The following is a 17,920-nucleotide window of genomic DNA, read 5'->3' on the forward strand; positions in this document are numbered from 1 at the left end:
GTTGGGCTGTCATTTTCAAATGATGCATTTGAAAAACTCAGAGAAACTTACTAAGACCTGTACAAATTGTGGAATGAAGAAATCCAAATTGAAAGAACAATATATGCCTAGACAGTTACTATATAAAGACAATAATAATAGCAACAAATCCATGTCATACAATACTAAATAAGGTTAAATTTTATTTGAGTGGATGTGGACCCTCTGAATGCCTTGGATCTGTAATAGCTTTTTGAGGGGTGCATGAAATTAGGCGAAGACTCCTGTTACGTGAGTATAGGAGACAGTCTATAGGAATACACAGAAGGAACTGATGGAACGCTGAGCTTGAAGAACAGCTAGTAGTGGAAAGGGGAGTAAAGTGAGCTAAGACTGGAAAGTCAGGTAGAAATCAAATTGTGGGGAGTGATTTTTAAATGTCAGACTGATGACTTTAAATTTTACTCTAAAAGTGATAGGGAGCCACTCAAAGTATCTCAACAGGAGATTGATACAATCAGACTTGCATATTACCAAGATGACTTTGGCAGCCGTGTGGAGGGTAGACTGGAGAAGGGAGAGACTGAAAGCAAGTAGACCAATTAGAAAGCTATTGTAGGGGCGGCCAGGTAGCACAGTGAGTAAGATCATTGGCCCGAGAGTCCGGGTGATCTGGGATCGAATCCGGGCTCTGATACTTAGCACCACACCCAGAAATAACTGGCCGTGTAACCTTTAGCAAGTTACTTAACCCCAATTGCTTTAAAAAAAAGAAAGCCATTGTAATAGTCCAGGTGTGAAATAATAAGCTGATTTCCACTGGAGTAGTGAGGAGGAGCTTGATATATGAGGTGTTGTGGAGGTAGAATCCAAAGGAAGGACAGTGACAAATAGTAATTATCTTTTAAATAATTCTTAGTACACCAGGAGCATTAACTATAAAATAAACAAAACCCAAGATAGGGGATTAGTAGGATGGCTCTATTATATATAATTTAATATCAATCTTGTCTTCAGCTAAGAATAGGAAAGTCATTTAATGCTTCCATTTTTAATGCAGGACAAAAATCAAATTGATGAGCCTTTATATTATTATTTTGTATGATGTATAATTTTGACTCATAGTATCAGCTGAAATACAATTTGAAAATTCTTAAGAAAACTATGGAAGGAATACTGTACATTGAGAAATATAGACAGCACACAGAAATAGACATTACACATTTATTGACCTTTATAAGAATTTTGATGCAATTTAATTATTCTGAAGTTTTAAAGACAGAATTTTAGAGGGTATTAAACTCCATGTTACAGGATATAACATTATAAATTACTTCCAAGTGAATTTCCAATTTCCTCTTAGTTGTCTTGGTAGATTTCTCAGTAAAAGTTTGAAGACTAAAATGTCTGTTGCAGTGGACATAAGAGGGATTTGGATTAAGGAAAGCTGAAAAGCAAGTTTCTGATAAATGATAGGTAGAGTTAGTAAATAAGGATGCTGACATTCCAATCAATTGAAATAGTCTGCCTCTTCTATGGACAGTACATTTTTAATAAGGTGAATACGAAATATTTTGCAGTTTGTTGTTGCCAAGGTTTTTAAGGACCACCAAAGCAAAAGAAATATTTTAAAGACATTTTGCTTAATCTACTTGCTGTCATTTGGGAATTTCAATGTTAGCATTATCATCAGATGTTATCATGTAGCTATTTCCCATGAATAGAGTAAGACTTCTGGATTTCTTTAGCTCTTTGCTTTCCTTAAATTACAAGGTCACACTAGGCAGAAGGAATTTTGATATTGTGTTTTTTCCTGTCTAGTATCTCAGCTAGGTCATTTTTCAAATTAAATTTAATTCAACAAGTATTGATTAGGTGCCTACTATGTGCACAGCCCTCTGTTAGGCAATAGAGATATAAAGACAAAAAAAAGATTTCTGTTCCCTCAATGAGCTTAAATATTTATAATTTGAAAAGAGAGAAAAGTAGACAGGCAGGGAAGGGTTCCTGGCCTAATCAGTCAGTCAGTGAACAAGAATTTATTATGTGTTTACTCTGTGCCAAGTGCTGTGCTAAGCATTGGAGATACAAACACAGGCAAAAAGAAAGTCTCTGTCCTCAAGGCACTCACAGCCCTTGAGGGGAAAAGACAACACACAATGGGAGTAGTTGGGGTAACTATGGTGAGAAGGTCAAAGGTAGAAGTATGATTCAGGATGAGAAAATTTTAGGGTCTTAGGGAAACTCCAGGTTGAGAAGGCAACTGAGGAATGGTGATGAAGTCTAGAATTAGAAAGAGAGCCAGAAGAAGAATGGAGGATGGATACATGAATGGTCTGGGACCCTTGCTCAGAAATGGTGTTTCTCTGAGGAGAAATGAGCTATAGGTGCAGATGGATGCACTGGGATGAGAAGGTTGCAGAAGGGAATTGTTACAGAATTGAACAAAAGAGAAAGTTCTATGTAGGAAGACAGTTGAGGATGGTAGCAAAGCCTGGAGAGTCAGAATCAGATTTGGAGAAGACTGGAGGCCAGAGCTTTGGGGCTATGTTGGTAAGTGCTATCCCCATTTTACAGTTGGGGAACTGAGGCAAGCAGAAGTTAAGTGATTAACCCATGGTCACACAGCTAGTAATTGTATGAGGTTGGATTTGAACTCAGGTTTTCCTCATTCCAGGTCCAGCACTCTATACCAGGGTTTCTTAAACTTTTTCCACTTGTGACCCCTTTAGTGCTTCTTAAACTGTGGGTTTCCATATGTGGGTTTAAGAAGTACTGCTCTATACAGTAACGCAAGCCTGGAGCATGGTGGGAAGATACAGACTCCAGGGGCTTATAGAGGTTCATAGGACAATGAATATCTGTCCTGGTCATTTTCCTGCTGATGTTTAGCTTCAGCTTGCAGTCCTGGAACTAGGTTTTTATTTAAAATAATGGCATTGGTGTTATCTCTGCCAGTTTACTCTACCTAGCAGTGCCCAAGTATTATGGATACTTAAAAAGGGTTCTGATGTGCCTAAAGGTCTCAGCATAAGCTTTGCATATCTAGGACTGGGCCTTCCCATAAGCAGAAGCCTTTGTTCATAGCACTGTTCCCATTGTCCATGTGTCCATTTCCCAAAAGTGATATAGTTGTAATTGAAGAGGTTATTCTGATAGGCATCTCAGCTGGGCATCTTTGGCAGCCTTATGCTACATACTTCTCAAGATGCCCTGGAACAAACAGATCCTTGATGTGGTCATGTGTGCTCTCATTATAGCAAAGCTTATTCCTTTGGAGGCTTTGGTCTCTTTGGGAAGAGCCAGAAAAGCCTCATCCATAGGCAGACCATCAACTAGAGCTAGAGCAGTAGTGGGAAGATTACTCCACAGTTTTTTTGAGCTGGAGGCAATGTAGAACTTCTGCTACTAGAGACTTAGAATTCATAGAATCAATAACATCTTGGAGAGCTCCTGTGCTGTAGGATATCCAGAATCACAAGAGAATCCTGGATTTGGAGACATTACATGGCCTGTGCCACTGCCCCATCAAAATCACCAAAGAACTAGAACCTCACTGCAGTAGATAAGAGGGCTGGGCCTGGGGTCAGTAAGACCTGAGTTCAAATTCAGCCTCAGACACATAATAGGTATATGACTTTGGGCAAGTCACTTGACCTCTGTTTGCCTTAATCCACTGGAGAAGAAACTGCCAAACTACTCTAGTATCTTTGCCAAGACAGCCTCACTGACAGTATTAGGTGTGCTGTAGTCCACAGGTTCATGAAGAGTCACATAACTGAAGGACCAACGACAGAAATAACCTATGCTAAGAATGGATGCAGGATCAGCACAACACAGGCTTCTCTAGCTAGAGGCAGTAAAGAGGCCATGGTACTGGGGCAGGGCAGTAGAGGTTTGTGAAACTGGATGCACTAGTGGGCTGATACAATAGGATATTCAGAATTACTCCTGAAATAATAGGCAGTAATGCCTCTTTTGTGTCGCTTGTATCAGAACTCTCAGTGAACTATAGCTCATGAGGAACTAGGGGGCATGTGGACATGGTAGATTGAGAACCACTGATGAGTGACCCGGTGTTTTAAACTGAAGGCAATGGAATATTGGTGCTACTAGGGATTCAAAATTCAAAATCTCTTGCACCCCTCAAATTTTGGTGTGTTGTTACATTATTGTCATTCTCTTCAATGAAGTTAGTGATTGTTTCTAGAATCTCACGTTTGACCCACTCAATCTTTATGATTAAATTGTTTAATTTCCAATCAGCTTTTAGTCTTTCTTACCATGGCTCTTCATTGCATATGATTTTTATTGCATCATGATCTGAGGAGGATGGACTTAATATTTCTGCCTTTCTGCATTGAATTGTGAGTTTTTTATGCTCTAGTACAGGGTCAATTTTTGAGTATGTTCCATGAACCGCTGAGAAGAAAGTATATTCCTTTTTATCCCCATTCAGTCTTCTCCAGAGATCTATCGTATATAGCCTCTCTAAAATTCTATTTGCCTCCTTCTTTCTTGTTTGTTTTGATGTTAGATTTATCAAGTTCAGAGATGGGGAGATTAAGGTCTCCCACTAGTATAGTTTTGCTGTCTATTTTTTCCTCCTTCCCTTAACTTCTCCTCTAGGAATTTGGACGCTATGCCATTTGGTGCATATATGTTAAGTAATGATTATTGCTTCATTCTCATTGGTGCCTTTTAGCAGGATATAGTGTTCTTCCTTATGTCTTTTAATTATATCTATTTTTGCCTTTGCTTTATCTGAGATAAGGATTGCTACCCCTGCTTTTTTTTTTTTTACTTTAGCTGAAGCATGATATATTCTACTCTAATCTTTTACCTTTATCCTATTGGTATCCCTTTGTTTCAGATGTGTTTCTTGTGGAAAGTACATTGTAGGATTATGGTTTTTAATCCATTATGCTATCTGCCTCTGTTTTGTGGGAGAGTTCATCCCATTCACATTTAAAGTAATGAATACTATCTGTCTCTTTCCCTCCATCCTATTCCTCCCCTGCTTATGTTATTTTTTCTTCCTTCTCCCTTCCCCTCCTTGAGGGTTTTCCTTTTGACCACCACCTCCCTCAGTTTTTCCTCCCTGTCTTCCCCCTTCTTTCCCTACCATCTCCCCTTACTACTATTTCCCTCCCTTCTCATCCCCCCACTTCTTATCCCCTTTTACCCTCCTACTGCGTATAGGACACAATAGATTTTTATACTTATCAGAGTGTGTTATTCCCCCCTTTACCCCAAACAAATGAGAGTAAATTTCATACAGTGCTCCTCTCCTCCCTCCTTTCCCTCTATTTAATGAGTTTTTGTGTGTTTTCATGTTAGAATCTTTAACTTAACTGTTTATGTTGATCCCTCTTTGAACCAGAACCAGTGAGAATAATGTTCAAATGATGTTCCTCTCCCTCTTTCCTTCCCCTCTACTACAGTATGTTTTTTATGTCTCTTCATCTGGCATAATTTGCCTTTTATGCCTCCTCCTTTCCTTGTATCCCATTACAGTCCTTTTGAACCCCTTTATAAGGTTTTTTTTTATCATCAGATTAGTTCATTTATACCCCCATCCTCTATCTATGTATATCCCTTTTAAAGTTCATGATAACCATATGAATTTCAGTATTGATAGATATCTGCTCCTCATATAGGGATGTAAATAGTTTGCCCTTATTGCATCCCAAGTTATATGCATGTGTGTGTGAGTGTTTGTGTGTGCATGTGTGTACGTGTGTGTCTGTTTTCCTTGTTTACCTTTTTATGTATTTCTTGAGTCTTGTAATTGGTGATCAAATTTTCCATTGAGCTCTGGATTTTTCATCAGGAAAGTATGGAAGTCCCTTATTTCATTAAATGACCACCTCCTTGCCTGAAAGATTATGCTCAGTTTTGCTGGGTAGTTAATCCTTGGTTGCAGTCCTAACTCTTTTGCCTTATGAAATATCAAATTCCAATCCCTGTGACCTTTTAATGTAGAAGCTGCTAGGTCCTGTGTAATCCTGACTTAGTTCCTCTATATTTGAATTATTTCTTTTTGGCTGCTTGCAATATTTTCTCCTTAATCTTGTAATTTTGGAATTTGGCTACTATATTTCTTGGAGTTTCAATTTGTGATCTCTTTCAGGAGGAGACCAGTGAATTCATTCGATAATGATTTTACCTTCTCAGTCTAGGACTTCAAGACAGTTTTCTTTAACAATCTCTTGGAGGATGTTGTCCATGATGCTTTTTTTCTTCATGTCTTTCCCATAGACTAATAATTCTTAAGTTGTTTCTCCTGGATCTGTTCTCCAGGTCATTTGTTTTTCTAGTGAGATATTTTACACTTTCTTCCAATTTTTCAATCTTCATGTTTTGTTTAATTGATTTTTGGTGCATCATAGTGTCCTGAGTTTCAATTTGACTGATTCTAATTTTAGTGAATTATTTTCTTAGGTTAGTTTTTGAAGGTTCTTTTTTTAGGGAGGTATTTTCTACAATTATTTCACAAATTTTACTTTTTAAGGATTTGTTTTCTTCAGTGAGACTTTGTTTCCAATTTAGTCATTGTATATTTAAATTTATCTTCTACTTCTCCATTTTGGCTTTTAAAATCTTTCTTGAGCTCCTCCGATATTGGTTTTTGGGCTTGAAACCTATTCATATTTGAATCTGTGGTTTCAGGTGTGGACACAGACTCCATGGTGTCTCCTGAAGGTGATTCTTCTCTTTCAGAATAATAGGATTCTATTGTCTTTGGTCTTGCCATTGTTAGTTGCTTCTTACCCATTGTAATTGCCTATTTCCTGTCCTTTAAAGTGTATTTCTGCTCGTGGGGTACAGAGGACTCGGACCTAAGCTTCTCAGGCTGGGAGCTAGGTGCCTGGTTGTTTGCTTTGTGTGCTGTAGCCTCTGTGTGTCTAGCTTGAGTTACTGTGAGGCTCACAGAATAATCTGTGGGGGAGGGGTGGTCTGGCCACTTCAGATTTCTGCTTCTATTCCCCTGGGGTATAGCTCAGGCAGGCTAGGTGGGGCTTGTTGGAACCCCTGTTGCCCTTCTCTTCAAACTCCTTACTGAAGTCAGTTACACCCTTTCTCTGTGAGTACTAAGCCTGAGGCTATTTCTGCTATTTCAGGATTGTACTCTGGGTGGGACATTTATCTCTTGGTCTTATAGGTCAGGGAGGGGGAATTGGAGCAGCTAGAATTTACCTTGCCATTCTGGCCCCTGGAAAATCAAGCAGGTGATTTTTAAATTTCCAGCCTGCTGGGGGCCCCAAGCCTTCTCTTACTTGGCTCCAATGGATCTTCTCGTCCTGTGGTGAGTTGTTGGTGAGTCAGCTGCAAATTGCCTTTGGGGTGGGTGAATCTGCCAGCCAGAGCTCCTCACTCTGCTGTAGTCTGCTCTCTACTCTGGGTTGGTGCAGCTGTGTGCTCCATGCTCCCCTGCCCCAACCCATGTGGGCACTTTCCTGGGCTGGATTCTGCCACACTCCATGTGGATTCTGACACTCTAAAATCCGTTCAGATTCACTTTTTAAAGTTTAGTGATGAGATTCACAGAGAGGCTTAGAAAAGTTACTGCTTTCATTTTGCCATCTTGGCTCCCCCCCCCCCCACCAGCTTCTTATTATTGATAATCTTGAACTAAATGTCCTTTAGATATCTTAAACTCAACATGTAAAACAACTGATTACCTTTCTCTACCTCTTCTCCTTAAAATTTCTCCTCTTCCCGACTTCCCTATTATTCTCAAGACCCTCACCATCCTCCCAGTCACCCAAACTCACAACCTCAATGTTGCCCTTGATTCCTTAGGCTAACATCCAATCTGTTACCAAGACCTGTTGATTTCACCTTTGCAGCATCTCTCCTGTGTACCCCCTTCTTAGATTATTGCAGTAGTATGCTGGTGGGGCTGCTTGCCTCTGATCTTCCCCTATTCAAATCCATCCTCTTTGCCATTGACAAATTGACCTTTCCAAAGCACAGGTCTGACCATAGATCCCTTCCTCCTACTCAGTCAACTCCTGTGGCTCCCTCTCATCATCAGGATCAAATACAAAACCCTTTGTTTGACTCTTACAGCCCTTCATAGACTAACTCTCTTCTGCCTTTCCAGTTTTTTATACCTCACTCACCATGTTCTCGTAATATTGGGCTTGTCATTGTTCTTCACATACAGTTCTCTTCTCCACACTTTTGTGTCATTTCATTGGTGGTTCTCCATTCCTCCATTTAAAGAGGAGCCTACCATAGTAATTTTCTAATTTTGTGCCAGATGTAATGGTTTGGGGCTTCTTTGTACTTCTCTATCACATCTTCACGTACCTTCTCCACCACCCTGCTTTTCAGCTTCTATTTGTGTGTTGTGTTCCCCAACTATATTCTTAGCTCCTGGAGGGCAGCAATTGATTATTTTTGTATTTGTAGCCACAGTGCTTGGTAGAATGCCTGGTACTTAGTAGGCACTTCATAAATGTCTGTCAATTGACTGACTGAAATTCTCTACCTCCTTATCTCCATTTCCTGACTTCCTGGCTTCCACCTTTTGTGGGAAACCTTTCCTGAACTCTCTCAGTGATATTGCTTTCTCTTTTTTGATTATTTCCAGTATGTCATATATCTATATCTATATCATCTATATCTATATCTATCTATCTGTCTATATATGTATGTCTTATTAGCTCTTAGTTGTCTGCATGTTATTTCTCCATTATATTGTGAGCTCCTTGAGAACAGGGACAGGTTTTTTGTCTTTCTTGGTCTCCCTAGCACTTAGTATAGTAGGCACTTAATTATAATTTTCTATCTTGATTAGACTCTAACCCAGCAATACATAGAGGAGAAGATATTTATAATTTTACTCTAGTATCCCATCAATGACTAGAGTGCAGACCCAGTCACCTTTGTGGCCCTTCTCTTGCTCCCCGTCAAGGCAGGAGTGAAAGCATCCCTTGGGGAGAGGTGGAAAAGGATTGCAGAAATATCCACCACTATCTCCAATGAGCCAGATTTACATAACTCATATGGACATACACATCTTATAGTTATAGCAACTGTTTGCTGCTCTTTCTCTTTGACTTATAATAGAATTTGATCTTCACAACTAATGTGTGAGGTAGTTTTTGATCCAGTTCCTTTCCTCTATCATTCTAATCTTAGCATGCCAGATGTTGTTGAGTCAGTTTTCAGTCTTGTTGAACTCTTCATGACCCCATTTTGAGGTTTTCTTGGCAGAGATGCTGGAGTGGTTTGCCATTTCCTTCTCCAGCTCATTTTACAGATGAGGAAACTGAGGCAAACAGGGTTAAGGGAGTTGTTCAGAGTCATCCAGCCAGTAAGTGTCAGAGACCGCATTTGAACTCACAAAGATGAGCCTTCCTAACTCCAGGCCTGGAACTCTATCTACTATGTCACCTAGTGTCCGCTGCATGCTGATGATAATCCTAATCCACATACTTGGAGTGTTTTATCTTCTTCTATTTCTTTCTCTTGAAATCTGCCTCTGACTGAATTCTTACTGTAAGTGATCATTTTCCTTCTTCAAATGAGGGGGATATCCCGTGTTTATCAAACTCTTCAGTGATTACTTATGTAAACTCAAGGCTCTGTTTGTGTACTTTACCAGTGTTCACAGAATTCTTTCTGCTTCTCATTTATGAAGGCCTAAATCCTATTTGTTTCTCTTGCTAATGTTTCTATTAATCAGTCAACAAGAATTTACTAAGTGCTTAATACGTCATAGGCACTGTTGTAAGCTTTGCCTTTAATAAGTCATTCAGTTAAAAATATTTAGCATTTACTATGTTTCAAGTATTGTGTTAAATGCTAGGGATACAAATACAAGCAAAAAAAAGACAGTCGCTACCCTTAAGAAGATCATGTTCTAATGGGGGAAGCAACATATGAAAGTGATCTGAAAAGCTAGGGGGCAGAGGACATGGTAGTGTGGTGAAGAAAAGTTCCATTGGGAGAGGGGCATGGTGGCAAAGTTCAGAGTCAGAAGCATAATCTAAGAGAGGAATGAAGGATGGCTGATTTTTGTCCCTCCCTTAAGATGGAGCTTCCAGGAGGAATTTGTCATGGGAGAATGGGGTTGAAGTGTAGATACATTTTAATTAGGGAGACAACACGCAAATAACTAGATGGATGGGTGGAAGGATGGCTGGTTGGAGAGACAGATGGACAGAGACAGACAGATTAAATACATACAGCATGTGAATGGAAGATAATCTTGAAGAAGAAGCAGTGGGGAAATTTGGGAAAGGTTTTCTGCAAAATCTGAGATTTGTGTTATCTTGAAGGAAGCCATGGACGCTTAGAGGTAAAGGTGAGGGGAGAACAATCAGTGCAAAGTCACACAGTTCAGAGATGGAATAGTTTGTGTGAGGAATAAATAGCAAGTAAGCCCATGTAGCTGGATTATAGAATGTATGTAGTGGAGTAAAGTATAAAAAAGACTGGAAAGGTGGGAAGGGGCCATGTTATGAACATCTTCGAATAGCAAACATAGGATTTTATATCTAATCCTAGAGGTAATAGTTACTGAAGCTTTGTGGGGGAGCAAAGAGAGAAGCAGGGAAGTGTTCAGACCTGGTTGTTGAGTGGTGGATGAATTAGGATGAAGACAGACTTTTGAGGTAGGGCGATCAACAAGAGGGCTATTGTAATATTCTAGATAAGAAATTATGAGGGCCTGTACTCTGGTGGATGTACAAACGGAGAGAAAGAATCGAAATTTGACAGAAGCAACAAGATTAGAAAAAAAAGATTTAATATTTGGTTAAGAATGAAGAGTAAAGGACAATCTCATGGTTGGAATGCTTGGTGACTGTAAGGATGATGAAGTCCTTGAGATCAGTAGGGAACTTGGGAAGAGGGGAGGCTTTGTTTGGGGGAGGTGGAGAAAGGCAGTTAGTTCTCTTTGATATGTTGAACTTAAGACACCTGCAGTATATCCATTTTGAGATATCCAAGAGGTAGTTGGTGATATAGGACAGCATATTAGGAAAGAGGTTGGGTTGGATATATAGATTTGAGAATCATCTGCATAGAAATGGTAAATCAACTCATGAGGAGCTACTGAGAGCACCAAGTAAGAGTGTAGAGGGAGAAGAGAAGTGCGCCCATGAGAAAGACTTGTGAGACACTTATAGTTAAGTGTAACCTAGATGAAGATCCAGCAAAGGAGAATGTGGAGGGTTAAACATGTAGGAACTGAACCAGGACAGAACAGTGTCACGAAAACCTAGAGATGAGAGAGTATCCAGATTGAGAAAAGGCCATCACTTTGGAAACTAGGAAATCATTGGCAACTTTGTAGAATGCAGTTTGCATTGAATGGTGAAGTTGGAAGCCACATTACGGAGGGTTTATCATTTGTTAAGAGGAGAAAAAGTAGAATCTTTTCCTAGTAGTTGGGATGAGAAGTGGAGGAAAGATACAGGATAATAGCTAGTATATGGCTAGGTCAAGCCAGTTAAGGATGGTAAAGGTATAGACATGTCTATCATATAATTCCGTTCAAATCTGTAGCCCTGATGGTGACTTAAATAGCACATAGCGGTATTGAAAGACATTATGTCCTAGTGTCTTGGAGTCAGGGTTCACCTCAACTCATACGCCCCCAGGGACCATGAGAGTCATGTAACCTCAGTTTCTTGGGCATCTCTTCGAGACCACAAAATACAGAAAATTTGCTCATCTGCAGTGGGCCAAGGAGTTCCCTACACTGATGAAATGATAGGAGAGAACAAAAACAAAATGTCGCCATAGTGATTTTAAAATTGTGGTAAGTGATTTCTTGCTCCTAACCTCTGACTGTGTATGCTTTAATCCTCCATTTGGCTCTGTTTGAAATATGATAATTTAGTATAATCAGATTGCCATTCCAAGAGGGGTCTCAGTCTGATTCATTTTACTCCTGGCTTGACTCTCTCTTTGGACTTCACCTCCTCTCTGGCAGCTCCCTTTTATGAGTAAGTTATCGTTAGAAGTTCCTTGAGGTTAGGAGTCTGTCTTTCTTACTTATATTTGTATCCCCAACACTTATCACAGTACTTGGCACACAGTTAATGCTTAATAAATGCCTTGTCTACCTGTCTCCTGAAAATATTTCCCCATGTGGCATCTGAACCCATGACATGGATGTTGTTTAGGCTGAATATTTCAGCTACTTGCTATTCCTGTAATTCTGCATTCCTTCTCCTACCTCTTTGTAGTAGTCAAATAATTGTTCATGTTTTTCCTCTTCTAAAATTAGATTATATTTATTCTAACTTTGTATATCACCCTAGTGTAACATAAGTTCCTTGAGGTCAAATACTGTTTGGTTTTTTCCTGTGTAATTAGAGTCTAGGACAGAGCCTTGAATATAGTAAGGCTACATGCCTATTGAATTGAATTGCCTTTTCCTCCTCTCCAAAATGTGACCCAATCAATTAAATAATCTTGAGCAGTTTGAATTCAAAAGCACAGCTTAAAATTATTTCTTGTAAAAGGCAATTTTATGCTTCATGATAATTTTTCTTAAACTGGAAACATGCTATTTGGGATATATATGTGCAATTAATTTAATATATGAACGATGTAGTTAATATTTTCTTTCAAATCTAGAAAAAGTAAGGATATGAGGAAGAGGAGAAAATTCAGTGCCACGTTTCATAGTAACTGAAGTACCTCTCAAGATTATTGACTTCCATTGTGTATTTCAGTTGAATATACCTGGACATCTATGGAGCATTCACTGAAACCTAAATGATTTCTTTTTATATGTAGTCACTAGAGAACAGTCAAAAATCAATCCTACATCCTAAAATGGGATACAAAGTGATTCGTGTATTGATTTGGAATCTTAAACATCACAATTCTATTCATAACTCTGCACTGTAGTGTTTCTTCTGTGCTAGACATCATAATTATTTGAATATAAGGTGAGCGAAGTGAGGAGTGTCAAGTTGAACCAGTACCAGAAGCAATGGAAATAGAACACATGCCCTTTTATTCCATGTGTTGTCGTTGATCCCACCCCAAAGGAAATATTCATATGTGCTCTGTCTTGTTTGGTCAACATAGATGGGGCAAACTAAATAATTCAGGTCAGTAAACTCATTTAAGTATTGAATTATGCATTAATGCATTTGCATTGATTTCTTTAATCAGATAATTGTGAAATCTGTACTTTAAATCTGTGTTACAAAACAACTTAGATAATGAAAAAGGGAGCATTTTCTAGGCATGTGGGGACAGGCAAAGGCATGGAATTTAGAATTTAGACATAGATTTAAAACCTGGGCCAAACTGGAGTATTCTTTTCTTAGTCTTAAAAATTTACATCACCAACTGATATGAATCACTTACTACTACAATAATTAGTTTTCAGATGTCATTTATATTGTCCTCCAGGAAGAATGACTTAAATTTATTCTAATTGGATTCTCAGAGTTTCTCATATTACCAGTAATTAAATATTAATTTCCTTCCCCTAGAAGTCCTCAGAGATATTCCCAACTGTCATTTTTAGATACAGTGTAAGGCTCATAGAAAATAAGACCATAATAAATTTGCTTATGAAAGCAATAGGATATGTGAATTTGAAAACTACAAACTTTCAGCAAAAAGACCAAAGCTCTGAAGTTATCCAAGAGCCCTTGCTGGGCATGGACTGTTCCAGGTTCTCTGGAGAGAATTTTACTGATACGATTCTTAACACTTTAGGAGTTAGCAATAAAAAAAAATGGACAGAAAAAAAATCTAGGTAAACTGTCAGTAGAATACAAACATTAAGCCAAAGCACAAATGGCTTCTCTTGTCAATTTTTTTTTGTTCTAATTCAGTATCATAGGATGTATCCATACAGTTTGTATATATTCACATATGAAAAGAATTTCAAATTGAAAATTAGGACCGTCATTGCAACAGTGGTTTTAGAAAGCACTTTAAAGCTTATAGTAAGATTTCCTCAAATGCTTCTAAGAGGGAAGAAGAGCATGTATTATTATTATTATCCCTATTTTACAGATGAAGAAATTGAGGCTCAGAGAGATTAAATAAATGACTTTTTCATGGTTATATATCTAGTAAGTGTATGAGCCAAGACTTCTGATTCCAGGGCCAGCACTCTATCTACAAAGTAGTACTGCCTGTTTAAAACCAGAAGTTTTAGTTGGAAGAAACTTCAGCAGTCATCCAGTCGAAAAATCCCATTTTTCAGTGGAGAAAAGGAAATCTTAACAGAAGTTGTTACCTTACTGAAGGTCATAGTGCAAATTAGTATCAGGGCTAGGACTAGACCTGTGATTTTCAGATTTCTTGTCTTATATTTTTTCACTGTGCTACAAATTTAATGGTACCACAAAAAAAGAATGATTTAATTTTAAAGATCCAAAGAAATAGCCTTAAAAAAGCAAGTCTAGTATGGGCTGCATGACCAGTTATCAGAGAGATTATAGGAAATAGTCCCACATTGAATTGTAGGTGAACTCCAAAATTCCATGATGCAGTGAGAAGAAAAGTTATAAAAAATCATTGTGTTTAATAAATTTCATTTAACTGGTAAAGGTGTATATGGTACTATTTCACTTGAACTCCTTCCCCTCCCCATCTACCATTCCTACATGAACTGGCTGTTACCTCTTAATGAATATGCCTGCTAACATAGACTTCATCATAGAGCTATACCAAGAAATTGACACAAGAACCAAGCTTTACAAAACGTACCTGGGCAAAGACTACCAAATCCATCCTGAAATAAATTTTGAATACAATTCTGTTTGGAAGGGAGAGACAATGGGATGCAAGGTCCTGTGTGGATACCCTAGGACACTGCCAGACTGATGCTGTCAGTGGGTGGTGTGTAAGGGCATGGGGGAGTCAAAGCTATTTTAATTTATTCTTGCTAATTAGATGTTAAGATGACAATTTTATTGGCTTCTGAAGAACTGTACTACTTTGCACTCTTCAGACTTTAGTGGCCCAGGAAGACCAAGCCCCACTTGCCCCACCCTTGTTTTCTCTCTATTCTTATGACAAACACAAGAAAAAATAAGATGGATCATTTGTAAAAACTTCACTGGAACTACTGTCAATAGGTCAAATTGGATTTTTTTAATGTGCTGAACATTCCTGTTAGCCTGTCTTTCTCTACTCTCCAAAGATAGAAACTGTTGGATTTCCATTGTATCTTCTTTTTAACTCTTCATGGAACACATTCATAGGGCCACATGTGAAACTCCTCCAAGAACCTTCTAAGTCATTTTAGAGTGGTGGACAGATGAGACCCCAGCAAGGAGCAGTCATACTTTCTGCCTAGTAGCTTAGGCATGGAGGGAAAAAAGGTTGCTCTCATTGGGTGCTGAGATTGCAAAATGGTAGCATCACCTGAAGTTCTGATTCTCTGCAGCCCAGTGGGTGAACTTGGATGGGTTTGTTAATTAGCATCATTTTCAGCAGCTGTCTGATACTTCAACCAGCCCAAGATGTAAACTTTCAGCAGGAGGTAGAATGGACTATGCTGAGGTAGGAGAGTAGTGGTAAGAGATATTTCTTTCTCTGCAGTCTCTGATTTTGTCTTTTCTTCAGGTCTGAGGGGGCCTATGCTCAACAAGGTCTCCATATGCTTTGTGCCCAAGTTCCTGCCTCCTAAGCAACTGCTTGCCCTTGCTGGAAAGGGATGCTGTGCTAAATTGTACGTGACCTCATTAGCTGCCTCCTTGGCCAGGCTGCCTCCAATTTCTTTCTCAGGAGGCAGCAGTAACAAACATTTGACCTAATGAGGCCTCTTTCAAGCAGACGTTGACCACTTCTCATCAATAATCAGTGATCTTCAGTAAAAGTCTCTGAGAGAACTATCACTAGGAAGGTGTAAAACTTGAGCTCTTAAAGGCTAGTCCCAAATGAGAAGCCTTGGGCAAATCACTTAAATTATTTGTGCTTTATTTTCTTTATCCAGGAAATGAAGGAAATGCAATCTACTCATCTTAGAAGAATATTTGGAAGATGGACTAATTAACCATGAAGGACTTTGGGTAGGGAGGAGAGAGATAGTATAAAAAATGCTAGGTTTAAAAGAATACAAAACCACCCTGTAGTATAAAATCTTTATGAGTCATTGTATATTTAGGCACCTTTTCATATGCCTGAATAACTCCTGGGAATAATCTCTTCAAGCCTCTTAAATGACTAAGCTGTTAATGAATTTTAAGTAGGTCAGTTTCTCCTTGCATCCCTTAGCACAGTGCCTTTACATAGTAGGTGTTCAAAAGAGTTTGCTGGAAAAAAACAACTCTCTTTAGAGGAGAATTGGAGGACACTTACTTTAAGAAGTAAATAAGTAGGGGCGGCTAGGTGGAGCAGTGAGTAAAGCCCCAGCCCCGGAGTCAGGAGGACCTGAATTCTGAGTTCGATTCTGGCCGCAGACACTTAACACCCACACAAAAAACTAGCCGTGTAACCTTAGGCTAGTTACTTAACCCCATTTGCCCTCCAAAAGGCAAAAAAAAGAAGTAAATAAGTAGAAATAAGAAAGAAAAGAAAGTTTTTTAATGTCACCATCATATTTTTTTAATGTCACCATCATATGTATTACAGTACACTAGAAGATGCAGAGATAATGAGATGCATTTCTCTGAATGTGGTCTATTTTCTTCGAAACAGTCATTGGAAATTTCTTGACTAAGAGCCTCCACTGCTTCAGAAAGATATAAAAGCCAAAAAGGGGTCCTTGGGATCTGGGAAACTGAAATGAATAGAATAATCATCCAATAGAATCAGAGGGTTTGGTTTATTTTCTTGAGGTGAAACATTTGTTATACGTAGCCATGGACCATCAGTGTGATGGACAATCGGTCCACAGTTCTATTGTAAATTTCATAGACTCGTGGATAGAGAGAAACAGTAATAGTTGCAGAGTATTTTTCCTGGATACCATGATACACTTGTGTGGTGGAAGTAGCTGAGTATGGAGTTTAAGGACATTGGTTTGAGTCCTGAATCTGTTACTTCTGACGTGACCTGGGGTACATTGCTTAGCCTCTTTGGACTTGACTTTGCTCCTCTGTAAACCATAGTTTGGACTAGACCTTTTTAAGGTCCATTTGAGTTCTAAATCTCTGATGATGGTGGTGATATGTTAGAATTAGTTAAAGTTATTTGCACTCCCTGCTCAGATAATGCTCCATCAGTTTGCATCCACACACACACTTGTTGGGGTCCTCAGTGGGCAGCTGACTACTACTTTTCAAGATTCTGGTGGTTCTTAACAATTTTAAACAGTTATTAACTGTGGGTCATAAGCTTCTACCCATATGCCTCCTATTAAAATCAGCCAGTCAGTATTAGTTAGATTTTGTGGGAAGTATTTACTAACAAGGTATAGTAAGAACACTTGGTACAAAACATTGCCCTATAAACCTGAGCTACAGTTTCATAAATATACATAATGTCTAAAGGAAGAATGAGCACCATGGTAATGAGGCATATTGTAGATAATAAATGTGGCAAAGGGATAACTTCCAACTTCTAGTGGTGGAAGTCTTTTTCTCCATTCATGGAGTCCTCATTAAGTTCCCCTTTGGTAGAGCTCTCTGTTGGGTGGGTATTGCAGTAAGGCTTCCAAATCTATGACTTTCTAGAGTATATAGTCAGTGTTTCTCTCTGCCACAAAAATTGACATTCCCTGAAGTTGCCTTTTCTCAAGTGACTATTGTTCTTCATCTGGTAATTCTTAGTGGGTTCCTCTCTTCTGGAGGGAAACACTTCCAATGTCAGTGATTGACCCTCTGTGCTATCAGTGCCTTTCAGTTCTAATTGCTAGTGGGATCTTTGACGGAACTTTTACATCTTCTGAATTGATAAGGTTATTTGGATGCTTCCACTTGGACACTTCATACATCTAGTACCAAGAAGGAACACACAGACACACACACATGCATATATATATGGCATCTATATC

The 17,920-nt window shown here is 38.8% G+C and overlaps 1 pseudogene; it reads left to right on the forward strand.

Moving 5' to 3' along the window:
- The first annotated feature begins 2,460 nt into the window (after positions 1-2,460).
- LOC138143982 (protein DEK-like) overlaps positions 2,461-17,920 on the forward strand; it is a 29,044-nt pseudogene continuing 13,584 nt past the window's right edge.

This window comes from Petaurus breviceps, unplaced genomic scaffold (assembly GCF_028583685.1).
Source record: "Petaurus breviceps papuanus isolate PSGF00001 unplaced genomic scaffold, PetGlider_PUasm1.0 90681, whole genome shotgun sequence".
Lineage (NCBI taxonomy): Eukaryota > Metazoa > Chordata > Mammalia > Diprotodontia > Petauridae > Petaurus > Petaurus breviceps.